Below are 15403 nucleotides of genomic sequence, written 5' to 3'. Positions count from 1 at the left end.
ATGATGGACACCTATTATCCATATGGCAGACGGCAAAGACAGAATGGAGGCTGAGATTCTTGGATGCCAGTGTGTGTGTGTGTGTGTGTGTGTGTGTGTGTGTGTGTATTCTCTGTTAGTCTTCATTGTCACCCTATGGGGTAGAACAAATGGACACACAAGGAAGAAACAGCTGGGGCCACAGCTGGGCAGATACACAGCTCATAAATTCTGAAATTTAGATTTGGACATAACTCAGACAATCTCATTCCTTGTCTTTCTGCTGTGCTTGCAACACTACAGAAAGAAAAAAAAACACTTAATGACTTCTAGCTTTGTGTTCTGGGAAACAATGTGAATCATAATTTAAATTTAACAAATCTCAAATTGTCACCTATATTTCAACTATTGGAGGGGATTCCGACTTTTAAGTGGTTCCTATGTATGAGGAAAACGTACAAGCGAGAACGAGTATCTACCATAGTCAGTTTTCTGTGACAGGCCGGCAGAGGCTGAAGTAATCAGACCCTGCCATGATTGTTGGCTTTTGAATGTCACTCGTGTGGCTGGAGACAAGAGTCAATCATTTAATGGCATTCATTACACAGTGACAATGGCTTATGTGCAAATACCCCAGAAGGAGTTCATTCTCTCATTATTTGGTGTCAGGTGCTATGGAAGCAAAGACTGGAAGATCTCCCTCTTCTTTGGAGCTTGTTATCAGTGCAGAAGATCTTGAGGCAATCCATCTCTGTACAGTGAGGTGAGGGCAGAAGAGCCCTACGCTTGTGTGACAGGTGTCTGAGGAAGCAAGAAAAGAAAGGGATGGAGAAGAAGGGAGAGAGAGCAAGAACCAGGAAGGCTGAAACTGTGTGTGTGTGTGTGTGTGTGTGTGTGTGTGTGTGTGTGTGGCTATATATATATATATACACACACATACACATATACAGGTTATGGGTATATGTATAAGTATAAACACATGTACATAAATAGTAAGACCCTGTCTCAGAAAATATAATGTATATGTATATGATGTATATGATGTATTTTATGTATATGATGTATATTATGTATATGTATATATAATGCATTTTTTGAGACAGATTGTCACTATGTAGCCCTGGCTGTTCTGGAACTCACTCTATAGACCAGGCTGGCCATAAACTTACAGAGATCTGCCTGCCTCTGCCTCCTAATAGCTGGAATTAAAGGTGTGTGATACTATACCTGGTTAGGTTGATACTATATTCATGATATTGAATGATTCATTTATGAAGCACCCTACTGTGGACAAGGTATCCATATGAACCCAGTGATCTGCTGTTATACCTATTTTGCAGAGGAAGAAACTAAGGCTCACAGCATTTCAAGAACTTTAGCTAGCTAGTAACTTTCTACATGCACAGAGGACAGTCTGGATGAACGGGGCAGAAGATAGCATGTAACGACCATTGCCCCAAACATCACTTGAAAATGAGCTTCACGACTATAGTGATCTCCTGGTACCTAACACGACATTCCATAAATACTGATCTGAAACAAGAAACAGTTGCTATCTCAAAGCCTCTGGGGCTCGAGATTTGGGGACTGCTTACCTTACTACTCTGGCTTATGGGATCTAGGTATGAACTCAGGCTGAATTCAACGAAGCCTGGCTGCAGCTGAAGCGTTGGCTCCTAGGTGCCTTGTTTCCAAAGCACAGTCCGCTCTCCAAAACTAAGGGAACTAAGGGTCTAATCCTTTAGAAGCAGCTAACATTGTGTCCACACAGCTGGGCATTCCAATCACTCTGCACCGCCAAGAAATGAAGAAGTCACTCCTCCCTAAATCCTACCAGCATTTCTAGATGTGGCACATCTTGGGAAGGACGATAGTGATGGCTTCCCTGGTCCCACAGTCCCATGTTTCCAAGACCACACTTTTTATCACAGTGATCACATATGTGCAAATGCACCTCCAAAACCCAGAAATGAGCTTGTGGGTACCACTTGAGACCTCTCAGGAATTCTGAGGAAAGGGACTATAGGGAAATTCCCAAGGGCTGGTGAGGACCATCTGGAGCATTGGTTCTCAACCTGTGGGTCACTAGCCCTTGGAGGGGTTAAACAACCTTTTCACAGGAGTCTCCTAAGACCTAAGATATTCACATTAGGGTTCATCGTAACCGTAGCAAAATTACAGTTATGAAGTAGCAATGAAAATAATTTTCATTACTTGTCACTGCAGCATGAGGAAGCACAGTAAAGGGTCACATGTTAGGAAGGTTGAAAAGCCTGTGACATTTTTCTCTCCTAAGCCTCATGTCCCAAGCCACAGAACAAAGTGAGCTCATAACCAGAAGGCTATGATTGTTCAGCCTTTAGGAAGAAGACAGGTTGATCTGAGAAGGAAGTAGAAAGGAACTACAATAACTGAGGGTAGCTGGGCACTACTGTAATTCTAGCACGTGTGGTGCTGAGGCAGAAGGATTTCTGTGAGTCTAACGCATGGTGAGTTTTAGGCCATTTGGAGCTACATAGCAAAACCCCCATATCAAACAAAACATAAGAAAAGATGAAGGAAGTCCAGATGAGACAACAGCTGTGACTTCCCATATTCCATGGCTAGACGTCAGGAGCATGGGTGGTCACATTCTCTCTCATCCATTCCCAGCAAGGAGGAAAACAAGCTACGGCCTCTGGACCTCGGGCATCCTCTGCATCCAACCGGGATATCTTCTTGGCTGTTCTCAAATGTTTTGCTGGCTAAGGAGATGCCGTTAGACTCACACCTCAGCCAGTTAATAACCTGAGCACTCTTCAAAAACCTTCCAAGCCCAACTTTATTAAGCAGGCAGTGGGCAAACATAAAACTTTCATGAGTTCTTCATACCTCTCTGGGACTGAACAGAGAGCAGTGTGAGGGGGCTTAGCACTTAGTCGAAAACCTGCCCTGGAAATCAATTTATTTTATATCCTTGCAAGAACAGAGTACCTTGCTATTTACTTTAAATAACAAACCCTCTTAGGGTCGGCAGCCCATTCTCTTAGTCAAAGAAAACCTTTCTAGGCCAGTGAAGTGGATTGATAGGTGAAGCTGTTTGCCATGCAGGCCTGGGGACCTCAGTTCAATCTCAGAACCATGGCATGCATGCATATACATGTACGCATGCACATAGAAACTAATAATAAATAATTTTTTAGAGAGAAAATGTTTCCACTATTGTAGGACAAGGCCTTGCCCTGAGGCCTGCCTTCCTCAGGAGCATCACACATGGACCTTAGATCGTCTCTCTGAAGACAAAAGCCTGTATTGTGTGTAAGGGTCTATCAGCATATCCAAGGTCTTGTGCATTCTAGGAAGGTTCTCCATCAGTGAGTGACAGCCCAGCCCTGGCCCTCTGTGGAGTTAGGAAACTATCAGATGCTCATCAAGCTGCTGTGGTTGACCTTGGGCCACTGACTTCTGGCTCCTGCCCAGGACTGGAAATCTCTGAGATTCTGAGTGAGATTTTTTTTTCCCTCAGCCTCAGTAACAACAACTCCTGCTGTTCCCTGAGCTCTTAGCAGGTTCTGGGCACAGCTCTGAGTCTCTAGCTATCACATTCCAAGTTCACAACTTCCCTGAGGGCCAGATCCACTCACAGACAACAAATGGAGAAACTGAGGCACGGAGACAGGAAAGCTGCTCAGGGCTCTACAGCTCAAGAAGGTGGACAGTGGAGATTCAGTCCCGATCTGAGGCCAAGCTGCCACGGTTGCCTCTGTGTTGCTCAAACTGCTCAATACATTCTGTCACTGTGGTGGTTTGAATATGCTTGACCCATGGGAAGTGGCTCTATGAGGAGATGTGGCAGTGTTGGAGTAGGTGTGGCTTTGTTGGAAGAAATGTGTCACCATGGGGGTGGGCTTTGAGGTTTCCTATGCTCAAGCTCCACCCAGTGTGGCACAGTCTCCTTCTGGCTTCCTTTTGTATCAAGATGTAGAACTCTTCTAAGACATGGCTCCTCCAATACCATATCTGCCTGCATGCTGCCATGCTTCCCTCCATGATGATAATGGACTAAACTTCTGAAACTGTAAGCCAGACCCAATGAAATGCTTTCCTTTATAAGAGTTGCCTTGGTCATGGCGTCTCTTCATAGCAATTGAAACCCTAACTAAGACAGTCATTTTGAAGGTTTGTTTTATTTTGCTTTGCTTTTCCGATGAAGCTGAGGGTGAGGTTCCTTTTCCTTCTTTCGATTGCTAGCAGAAGGCAGGCCAGTCATCGGAGGCCGTCATTTACAGCGTTGCTCAGGTTGCTTGCTGTGACTATTTCCCACACTGGACGCAACTGCTGTTTTAGGGCATATCCTGCTGGTCTTCAGGCTTCCCTTCCATTCCTTCCCCTCCATCAGTCACCAGGACAAAATATGGGTTTAGAGGACAAAGGGGGAGCCTGCTTTGACCTCAAGGTGAGTGACTTTGGGACAAGTGGTCTGTCATCTGTCTTCAATCCCTTTCCTATCACAGGTGAAGAGCCATATTGTAAACAGCTGTATCAGTTTTCCTGTCGGGAGGCAATCCACTTGCAAGGAGGAGAAGGTCCAGGTTTACTGGCTTGTGTAATCTATAGCTCAGCTCGTAAGAGGTGATGTCAATCATTATATATGCCAGTTGTGCAGCCCCATGCTAAACCTGAGGGACTTAATCCCATGGGACTGGAAGCTTCATGGGCATGGACAATGAGCATGAGTTCCAAGTGGAAAGTGACCAGAAAGGAAACTACAGAAGATGACATTTGCCACTGAGTCCTTGCTGAAGTTAGGGAGCAGAAACAAGAAAGAGAATCCTGGACAGAGAAGAAGGGGGGCAGTCTCAACCGGAGACAGTAGAGGAGACGCCAACACTGGAGGGGCCAGAGAGGTCAGAGACAAAGACAGAATGCTCCACAGTGAGTGCCGTCAGCCATAAGTAGGGCAGTGGCTTGGTGGGCAGGAGGGTTGAAGTTGGTGGCAGGTACGTGGCATTGACTTTTGTCAGGGACAACCCTGCTTATACACTGAAGGCCTAAAATCAGCCATAGGCCTAAGTCAGCCCGCTAACACAAAGTCTTGGGTCTTTATGGAAAAACACTGAACAGATAGCTATAAGATCTTGTAAACAGGCAGCTTTGGTGGAAATTTACCAGCCTGGATGAGAACAAGTAGTCATGGGCCTTGATGGACAGTACCAACTTAGATAAGGACAAGTGAATCATAGGTGGAGTCATAGTGACCTGTCCCCCTGAACCTTTACTCAGCTGATACCCTGTTCTGGAAGATATCTGTACTCCCCCTGAACACCTACGCTTCTGCATCATCCGCTTCCCCACATCCTGCCTTTTTGTGTATATAACCCCTGTGTGAGAAAAGTAAAATCGGCGATTTGATCAGACTATAGACAAGCCGTGATTCTTTGTGTCTGCCTGTTTCCCACCATCTCTCTTTCAGGTGATCTCCCCGACCCCTGTTCAATGCCCTGCTTGCCAGGGCAGACTTTGGCCCCACCATTAACCAAGGGCTTTGCATATATGATCCCACGTGATGCTCAGCCCCGAGCTAAGCCTGAGCCAGAGTCATCAGTGTGCAGTGGAAGAGACACGGATTTACAGATGAGTATTATGTCCACATCTAATCCTCAGAGGAACTCTGAGAGTTGGGCAGGCATGATCTCTACTTAATAAGAGAGAGGGTCAACTGAGGTTCTGAGTGCCCTGTGGCCACTTAACTGTCTCTTTCTGCTAGAGAACCCCTGATTTATTTTTTAATAAGTGAGATACTGTGAGTTTTGTCATTCTCAAAAGAAACAAAACTCAGAAATAATGAAACACCCAAAATTATGACAACATCAGTCCCTTCTGCAGAGTAGCCAAGTGTCCCTTAGAACAGGATGCTCACAGCTAAGGCTCACACAAAGTCAAAGCCAGTCCAGTCCTCAAAGCCTGTCTCCCTCCTGCCTTTCAGGTGCCTCCTCCATGAAGAAGAGGGACACACAGAAGCAGAGGACATGGGCCACCAGCGCTGTGCCTGAGAGGCTAAACGTCACACAGTAAGGCCGTGGGCTTCTTGCCCCCATGACATTGGCCACAGTGTTGAGAAACAATACTCACATCCCATCTTCACACGCCCTTCTGAGCTCAAGCTTGCTGATATGGTGACTGAGCTTTTGTTATCCACGTTGTCACAAATGCCCGTGCTACACAGAGTTCAGTGGGAAACACACAGAAACTTAAGAAGTGCTTGACACTCTCTGTGGGGAAGAGAGCACAGATTCTATTACACAGTGAGGTGGAGATAAGCGAGCCCTTTGGTTTGAAAGTCTGGTTGTGTTCCCATGTTTATTGTAGTGCTCCCCGCAACTCCCGAGACTCGAGAGCAACGCAAGTGGTCCATCAGCAGAGGAGTGGTCAAGGAAAATAGGTGGGACTTTCACCTTGATGGGTGAAAAACCATCTAGCCACAAAAAATAAAATCCTGTCGTCAATCTCAGTAGCACTCAACTAGAGGATAGTAGGTTAAAAGAATAAGGTGGGCACAGAAAGACAAACACTGCATTCTCACTGATATCTGGAAGCTAAAAATGTACTTGTGTCATATATTTATAATGATATATACAGGGCTGATGAGATGGCTCAGTGGTGAAGAGCACCAACTGCTCTTCAGGAGGTCATAAGTTCAAATCCCAGCAACCACATGGTGGCTCCCAACCATCCGTAATTAGATCTGATGCCCTCATATGGGTGTCTGAAGACAGCTACAGTTTACTTTGGGTCGGAGCAGGTGGGGGCCCGGAGCGAGTGGGGGTGGAGCGAGCGGGGCCAGAGCAAGAGTGAGAAGGGAAGGGGAAAAAAGATACATGCAAATATATACATAAAATATATTTATATATTATATATAATATATACTTATATATTATAATGACATATAGAAATGCATACATACAATATATTTATATGTAATATATAATTATATAATAAATTATATTCATTAAAATATGTTATCTATCTCTATGTATATAATATATAGATATTTAAAGGTAGAGAATGGTGATTAAGAGAACCCGTGAAGGGTATAAGGTAGATAAGGGTATAAGAGGCACAGAGAGAGTGATGCAGGTTTGGGGTGATAGATATGCAAATTGCTCCATCCCATCACCTCACACGGTATGAAGCTATTGACATGTCACTCTGCACTTCATAAATAGACAGAATTACTATGAGAATTAGGGAGAAATACATTTTTAAAAATCAACTGATCCAAGTCTGGGCACAGCTCTGGACTCGATTTGTCTTCTTGGTGGCCTAACGCTCTGACATGATTGATGGCTTTGATCAGCCCTGCCAAGAAAAACCAAGACATCTAGAGCTCACATTCCAGAGGCGCCTTCACAAGGATTTGGAACAACAAATATTATTCAGACTCTAAGGAAGAAAAGCCAAACGTTACATTCATTTTGGAACCTTAATCCACGTGGTTTAACACCATGCTTGCACGCCTGTAAGCCTGGGTCATAGCCAATCAAATGAGAGGCCATTGTGAGTCCCCCAGCAGGATAGCAGGATGCTGGCTCTGGGATGTTCCTTTAGCAAACATCAGCTGAGGAAAAGCACTGCCATAGAGAAGCCACTTCTTTCTGGCTGCTGTGTGATACGCCATCCACGCAGAACCCAGTGAACGGTCCTGTACATCTACATGGCCTAGTAGCTGCAGAGATGTAAAGCTGGTCTTGGTCCTTGCAGGAGTCTACAGTCTGGTAAGGAAAGTGGGACAAGTACCCAGGCTTAAGACCTGGTAGGAGGAGGAGCCAGAAAGGCAGTGTGAAGAGCCACAAGAAGGAGAATCCAGTCAACGGGTAGCCATGTGCAACAGACCAGCGAGTGACCACAGATTTAAATTAATTTGAGAGGTAAAAGTTTGTTGACAGATTAATAAGCATAAGCAAAGCTCTATCAAGTGAATGCATGCGTGTGCGTGTGCGTGTGCGTGTGCGTGTGCGTGTGCGTGTGCGTGTGTGTGTGTTGGTGGAGGCTGACCCCCAGGGTCACACACATAAAATGCAATTTTTCTACCAACAAGCTACATCCCATTTAGCCTTCAATTAGCCCTCGCCACACGTCCACTAAACCTGAGATGGACTTACGGGGCAATCAGAAGAGAGACTGTTGGTTTTCCAAGGTCAGGGGAGGAGCAGGGACCTAACACCCGCTAAAGAAGAAGGGAGTCCTACGTAAAGCGGTGATGACTCTAGCCAGACGGGTGCCCTAACGACAACCTGGGTACTCATGACATCACCCAGACAGAGAGAAAGAGAGCCCAAGTTGGAAACAGACCAAAGCCGTTCTTAAGGCTGTTGAAGTCCTTCCTCTGCGGTTGGACACAATTCTATTAACTCTGTTCATTAATTAATCTGTCCCACCAATTTGTCACTCATGAAAGAAAGACATGGTGCACTTTTAGGAAACTGACAGGAATTGTCAAATTTCAATTCTTACACACGGGGCACAACACATTCTAATTTCCCTTTTCCTCCTACAGTATCTGAGAGAAATTCCCTAATCTCATCTCAGAACTCTACTTGATACTGGGTAAAAGCTCTGCCTCCATGACACCCTCACCCTGTGGAATCCTGGGAAATGGCTGCCAAATGTTTTATTCAAGCAGCTTTATTGGGCTGTAATTTACAAACCATCAGGTTCACTTACTAAAATATAACTCATTGTTCTTTCACATAGTCTAATTTTAGAACTTTTTTTTACCATCCCAAGCAAATCCCTATATTAGTGGCCACTCCTAGTTTTTCCATATGGCCCGCCCCATATGTCTCCATGGTAACCACTGGTCCACCTTCTGTCTCTGGATTGGCCCATTCCGGGCATTCTATAGGAACAGAATCATATGATATTGGCTTTTTGTGATTAGCATGACTTTGGGGTCATGTTAGAAGAGGCATCAGTAAATCCCCATTTTGTTTTGCTAATAGATATATTCCCACTATTCAAACAGACCACATATTGTGGATTTTGTTACTGGTCAAAGGAAATCTCAATTGTTTCCACTTTTTCTAGCCATTAGTGATGTTGCTATGGACACTAGTGAGCAGGCTTTTTGTGCAACTGTGTCTTCTTTTTCTTTGGCCTATAAGATAAGGACAGAATTTCATGGTTAGCGTTTTGAGGGGAGGCCTGAGCTGTCTTCTATAACTGTGTGTTGTCTCTCCTCCATACTGTATTATGTGAAGGAAGGCCTCTTCCCTCAACACTTGTTACTCTGCCAGCTCAACCACCCATCCTCACGCCTGTTAAGTGTGGATTGGGTTTGCATACTCACAATGACTACAAATAGGGAGATTTTCCCCCCAGTTATTTGTTCTGGTTATCTGTGTGTCTTATTCTGAGGCCCCTTGCCCATTTTAAACTGGGTGAACTTTTCGTTGAATGGTTAGTTGTATGAGTCCTTTTATATTCTGGATACAAGTCACAAATCCATATATATGATTTCCAAATAGTTACTCCTGTTTAAGAGTTGAATTTCCACTTTTTTGGCCCTAAGACATGCATGGTTTTAAAATTTGGGTATGCTGATGATCATAAAAGCACTGCTTGGTCCACATTCCACAGGAAGGGGGAACTTAGGAGACATTACATTTGCTCCAAAAGCCTCAAGCCAAGTGTCCAAGACAGAATGTGGTGGGGATGAACACAGCATTGTCAGTTGTAAAAAGGATGGAGACATTATGGCACACGTCAACACGGATGAATCCTGAAGACATTGTGCTAAGTGAAACAAAAGGAAAGGACACATACTGTAGCCGCCCAGTTATAGTCGGTTACCTAGCCTGCTCAGACACAGGAAGAGGAGCAATGGGTTCCTGGTAGCCAGAGGGAGAGGGAACAGGGAGTTACTAACAGGTTGGAATTTCAGTTTGAGGTGAATGCAGATGGATTATTAAGGGTGTGGCTTTGCGCAACACTGTGAATATAACTAAAGTCCCAGCGCCATACCCTCAAAATAGTTTTTTAAAAAAATCATAAAAAAGCATAAACAAAAACAGAAAGACAAGAGACCTTTAGAGTCTGTCCTTGGGTTCTGGTTTACCAGTCTGCTGCTTCCCGTCAACCTCCGTGCAAATAAATACGACAAGCAGAATGTTAAAGAATTAAACGTTTGAATATGAGCATAGGCAGCTGCAGACCGGGTTGGGGGAGGGGTATGGCAAAGTGTGAGCACGCATTCCTTCCGTGACCAATACTGAGGTAGAGGGTCTGTCTGGTCAAGGTGCTGTGCTTGGTGCTGGGGACTTAAGGACCCTGCACCCTGGAGGAATTTCAAGATGTGGACATTTCTGTCCCAGGAGGAGGAGTCAACCTAATCTGGCTGTGTTTGAGCGGGACTCTGCCCCAGTAATGCAGTCATTCTGACCACCTCTGGGGATGCTCCAGGCCCGAGTGCGTCACCCAATCACTTCACCCCTCCACACAGCAGCCTGTCTCTCAACTCTGTAAATTCATGACCTCTTATTCCCTTGTTAAATAGAGAGGAAGCGAGTATACACTTTTAGACCCAGATTCTCATTTTTTTTCTCAATGAATCCATGCATATGATGACTTACAACTCTCTCCCCCACCCCCGCCCCCATCCACCCCGGAGCTGCATGCAAAAAAATCACCATGGCTTAATAGTTACAAGTCTATTCACACTGTGAAATCATTAGCAAGCCAAGCCATCCTGCTGAGAGCAAAGAAGAAATACCATGTATGTCTCAAGAGAAAAATAAAGATCTACCAAACCAAGGCTCCAGAAACTGTGCACACATCTGGCACACGAGATACCAGGACAAGAACAAACGCTAGCAGTGGGGTTGGTTAGACAAACCCAGGCCAGAAGGAACTTCAAGAGTGTTGGAGTGGGCTGCCATGAAGGCAAAAACATCAGACATCATAAAACGTCAAAGTGATGTGAAGAACTCTCCCAGCCCTAAAGGGGACATCTCCATCACCTCCCTCAAGGGTCAAGGAACATCATGGAAGAGGGAGAGAAAGAACGCAAGATCAGGAGGATGGGAAGGAGAGGGAAACACTGTCTTCCAGACGTAACATGGCCATGGACCCTATGAACTCACAGCAGCAGCAGCTGTCTGCATAAGACCTGTGTAAGGTCTGGGGTGTCAGCATTCCCCATGACCCAGAGCTATTGGCAGTCAGTGGTTGCTGGGAGCAGTTGGGGGGGGGGCATGTCCCTCAGTGGTGTAGTCACTGGGAAGTTAGTTTTGCTCAAGTAACTCATCCCACAGTCTGGTCATGCAAGGCACCCTAATTAAACACAGTGGGCCACACATACACAGGACATGAATGAGAACAGAAAGGGAGACGACTTGTTAGGAGGAAATGGTTCAACAGGGAAAGGAGGAGGCTAATGAGGTAAGGGGGTGTGGTCAAAGTATATTATATACGTGACCCATAACACTGAGAATGAACACACACACACACACAGAGAGAGAGAGAGAGAGAGAGAGAGAGAGAGAGAGAGAGAGAGAGATCCACCTTCTTTGACCTTAAGCGTGACTCTCTCAAGAAGCCTGCACCCTCATCATGGTTGGGTATACTATCCTCTATGCCTTTCTGTCTAAATATTTAATAACTTGGCTTCAAAAGCAGGGTGGCAGGACTATAGCTCAATATGGATAGTAAGCATCTACTAAGAGCCAGGCCCCATACAGGCTCTGGGGACAAAACATTCTAAAGATGTTGTACATCTATCTCTAGAAGTCAAAAATACAAGAATAAAACTTCCTCTTCCAAGGACTTTGGTGTCTACTACGGGGAGTGTGGGAGGGGTGTGGGAAAGATATGATGTCACAGGATACACAAAGTACTGTTCAGAGGATTATGGGATGATGTGAAGGAAACAAGGAAGGCATGCTTGAGGTGAGAAGACTCAGGGTACACAGAAGTCATTGGAAGACAAAGAAAAAGTTGACACTCCTGAGAAGAACAGCAAACACAGGAGACAGCTTGACTACCCAAGTAAGTGTGGGAGAAACAGCCAGGGCCCCATCCCACCACTTGTGTCCTTTCAGACTCAGTTTTCCCATCTGTAGGATGGGGTAGCAGTTGTAACTCCTCAGAAGGGATTCAATGAGGTGAACATATACAGAGCACTTGATAAACGCAGCTATTATGAAAGCCAAGAGACACAGTAAGACAAGAACCCAGGGACGCTTTAGGATCGGTCAGCCTTCGTCCTAACTATGAAATATTCATGTCTAGTGAAATGATAATGTTTTAGACACAATTTGTTGATGTTGTCTCTTTGGTACAAACATATAAGGATTATATTTGGCTGTGATAGCCAGAATAATAAGTTAAACATAATAAAATGGATTTCTTTCATCAATGAAAGCCAACAAACAGCCAACAGAGAGCCAAACGCTCAAGCACTGGTACAGGAAGTTTAAAGTTCCCCATTCCTCCTTCAGTCATGGACCCTGATACCCATGTTTCAAGTCTAACTGATCAGCCATTTCACAATGGGCCAGTCAGCTCCCAAGGGGCCACTTGTCCTTCAAGGGTCACATGACCTGTGCAGAAAGGATACCTCAGTGACTGTTCTTCCATGAAGCCAGTACCAAGCAGAAGTTGATCAAATAATAAATGAGAACTGAGGCTTTTCATGAAAATACAGCATTTCATGAAGGGGGTAGGTGGGGGAAGATATTCAGAAGTAAGATTTGATGCTGTTCAGGTTGAATTTAATGGTTGTCAGGCCTGAGCCATCACTGCCAGGCTGTGTGTCTCTGTCACTGGGCCTTTTTTATTCACACCAATGAGAACTGCTAAACCTTTTCACCCGCATGTAAAGCTCACTTGTACCACCCTGATGGTGCTATTGCTATTATGGAGGGCATGTGGCAGGCAGGACAGGCCAAAGCCAAGCAGGCCTCGAGGGTGGGCTTCCCTCTGACCACCCAGGCTGCGTTACTCCTCTCTCACCATTTCTGAGAGGGCAGCTACCCTCTCCTAAGGTGCTATTTGGCTTTACTGACCAGGCCTGGACTGTTTATAATACACTTAGCAGTCTCTGTCCTATTCGAGTATCCTCAAGCTTTTGGCTAACTACACAAGGGCAGCTGACGGTGACTGTCAGCACTGACCAGGGGCTATGGGGGTCTCTCTGCAGGTGGATGGACAGCAGGCCCAGAGCCCCACTGGTTACCAGGATGCTCATAGGAAGGTTGATCTCCGAGTATCAGCCATTACAAACCACATTACAAACCAACCCACCATCTGAGGCTCTAATCCAGCCAAGGTGGTACAGGTTCTGGAAAGTGCGGGAGGGGACCTAGCAGACAGGAACAGGCCTAGCAATATGGGATTTTGCAAGGCTCCCTGGATGATTCTGAAGCTCCCCCAGGCTTGGAGGTGACAAGCTTTGTAAAGTCAAGTCATGCTCTAACATTGATCTCCTGGCCAGGGCTCTCATCCCAAGGGTGCTGATGGCTACATAGAATTTACACAGCCATGAGGACTTTTAAAAACATGAATAATTCTCCATTCTGTGGTCTCGGGGAATACAGATTTTGTTTCAAACATCAGATAGCAAAAACTTAGTCACAGTGCCATGCCATGAATGACTTTAACCATGACTAAGATGACATCCTTTTCCTTCTCCATATCTCCTGACAGCACGAATAAGGAGCTCGCTGGCAGCGTGGGGACCATGAAACCAAGGAGTCACTGTAACAGTTAAGGGAAGGGGAGGGCCAATTAGCAAAATGAAAGACTTGAACAGAACCATCCCTTCCTGAATAACTCGGAGTGAAGACAGTGTTCACTTTCAGAAGTGTTCCTTTCTCCAAGTGTGATGGTTTCTACATGTTTGGCCCAGGGAGTGGAACCATTAGAAGGTGTGGCTCTGTTGGAGTAGGTGGGTCACTGTGGGTGTGGGCTTCAAGACCCTGATCCTAGCTGCCTGGAAGCCAGTATTCTGCTAGCAGCCTTCAGATGAAGATGTAGAACTCTCAGCTCCTCCTGCACCATGCCTGCCTGGATGCTGCCATGTTCCCACCTTGATGATAATGGACTGAACCTCTGAACCTGAAAGCCAGCCCCAGTTAGCTGTTGTCCTGATAAGAGTTTCCTTGGTCATGGTGTCTGTTCACAGCAGTAAAACCCTCATTAAGACACCAAGAAACTGGTACATCCCAGATTTCTCCTTTTACTATGGCTTCCAGAAGGTTCTGTATAAAACTGTTCTGAAGGTTTCATTGACACTATTTTGTCTCTTCATTTGTAGTATTTTGTCTCTCTTCTCTTTCCTTGGTCCAGATGTTTAATTTCTAGACCTTAGTACCGTTATCATAAACCTGTTCCTTAGCATTGACGTTATGCATTTTAAAAGTCACTTTGAGTCCTTCTTGAGGAGTGGGGGGAAGTTAGTTTTGTCACTCCCAGCCATACCAGCGCCTTGAATCACATCTGGTCCAGCTCCCCCAAAGCAAGCTCATCAGAACCAGCCATTGCCCAAAGCTCTGTGGCACACATAGCTTTTACTGGGACTAATCTGGTATTCAAGACCACAATGGGGAAAAAAACATGGTCATTGCAGAAGAAACACCGCCTGATTCAGCTATGCAGCCCCCTGCAACGCCACAGTGCCTCCAGGAGACACCTGGCCTCAAAGCTCTAACAGCCTGTCACCCTGACACAGAGCCTGTGGCTAGACAGGGCCACCTAGTGTTTTCCACTCATCAGGAATAAAAGGACATTCTCCTAATTCTCCATCACTGAGACTTCCAGCCAGCCTGTGCACGGTCCCTTGGGACAGGAAAGCCGCTGTCTCTGCAAAGGCGCGATCTTTCTCCTGCAATAAACCTTTCACAAGGTACAGTGCAAAGGGGAACGCTCCCAGTACCCCTCTCCAGTTGTATTTAAGGACATTCGACTTGTCGTCATCCTCTAAAGGGCACAGTTTCCCGCTCTACCACCGTTTCATGTTTTGATAACAATGGAGCCAGCATGCAAATAATCGCAAACCCTGAAAAACACCAGAAGGTTCTTGAGGAAGTTCCTCCTCCCTTTAGCCCACAGGGAGGACTCCTGCACTTGCTGATACACTCACTTGACTTCTTTTGATAATTATAAAGCTCCTGCCACGTGCCAGACACAGTCAAGGTGCAGCTCTGGCTGCCCTCTTCCTCCACGATATGCTCTTGGGCTGCTCAGGATTCTTACCAAGTGGCTCTTCTGCAACAGGCTTCAGTGTTCAACCGTGCCCCCCTCTTGGTTTGTATCTCTCTGCCAGACGCTCACTTCTCCAAACCCACTGTGGACCCAGTGTCCCCACTGTGGGTTCCTGTCCCAGTCAAGACTCGGGGCTTGCCAGTCCTGCAGCCCACATCAGTCCTGAAGGACACTGCTGTACCAT

General features: G+C 45.7%; 1 protein-coding gene across 5 annotated transcripts in view; it reads right to left on the bottom strand.

Annotated features, from left to right (window-relative positions):
* The window catches only part of Tmcc3 (transmembrane and coiled-coil domain family 3), a 245731-nt gene that overhangs the window by 191794 nt on the left and 38534 nt on the right, over positions 1–15403 (bottom strand). The window contains exon 1 of one of the 5 annotated variants that reach the window (XM_028783005.1): positions 6091–6202. The exons of the other annotated variants lie outside the window; for them this stretch is intronic. The gene's annotated coding sequence lies outside the window, so the exon portion shown is untranslated. Of the gene's footprint in view, positions 1–6090; positions 6203–15403 lie in introns of those variants that run through there. 5 annotated transcript variants of the gene reach the window in all.

This window comes from Grammomys surdaster, unplaced genomic scaffold, assembly GCF_004785775.1.
Source record: "Grammomys surdaster isolate TR1022 unplaced genomic scaffold, NIH_TR_1.0 958, whole genome shotgun sequence".
Classification (NCBI taxonomy): Eukaryota; Metazoa; Chordata; class Mammalia; order Rodentia; family Muridae; genus Grammomys; species Grammomys surdaster.
This window is presented reverse-complemented; position numbering and strand designations above follow the sequence as displayed.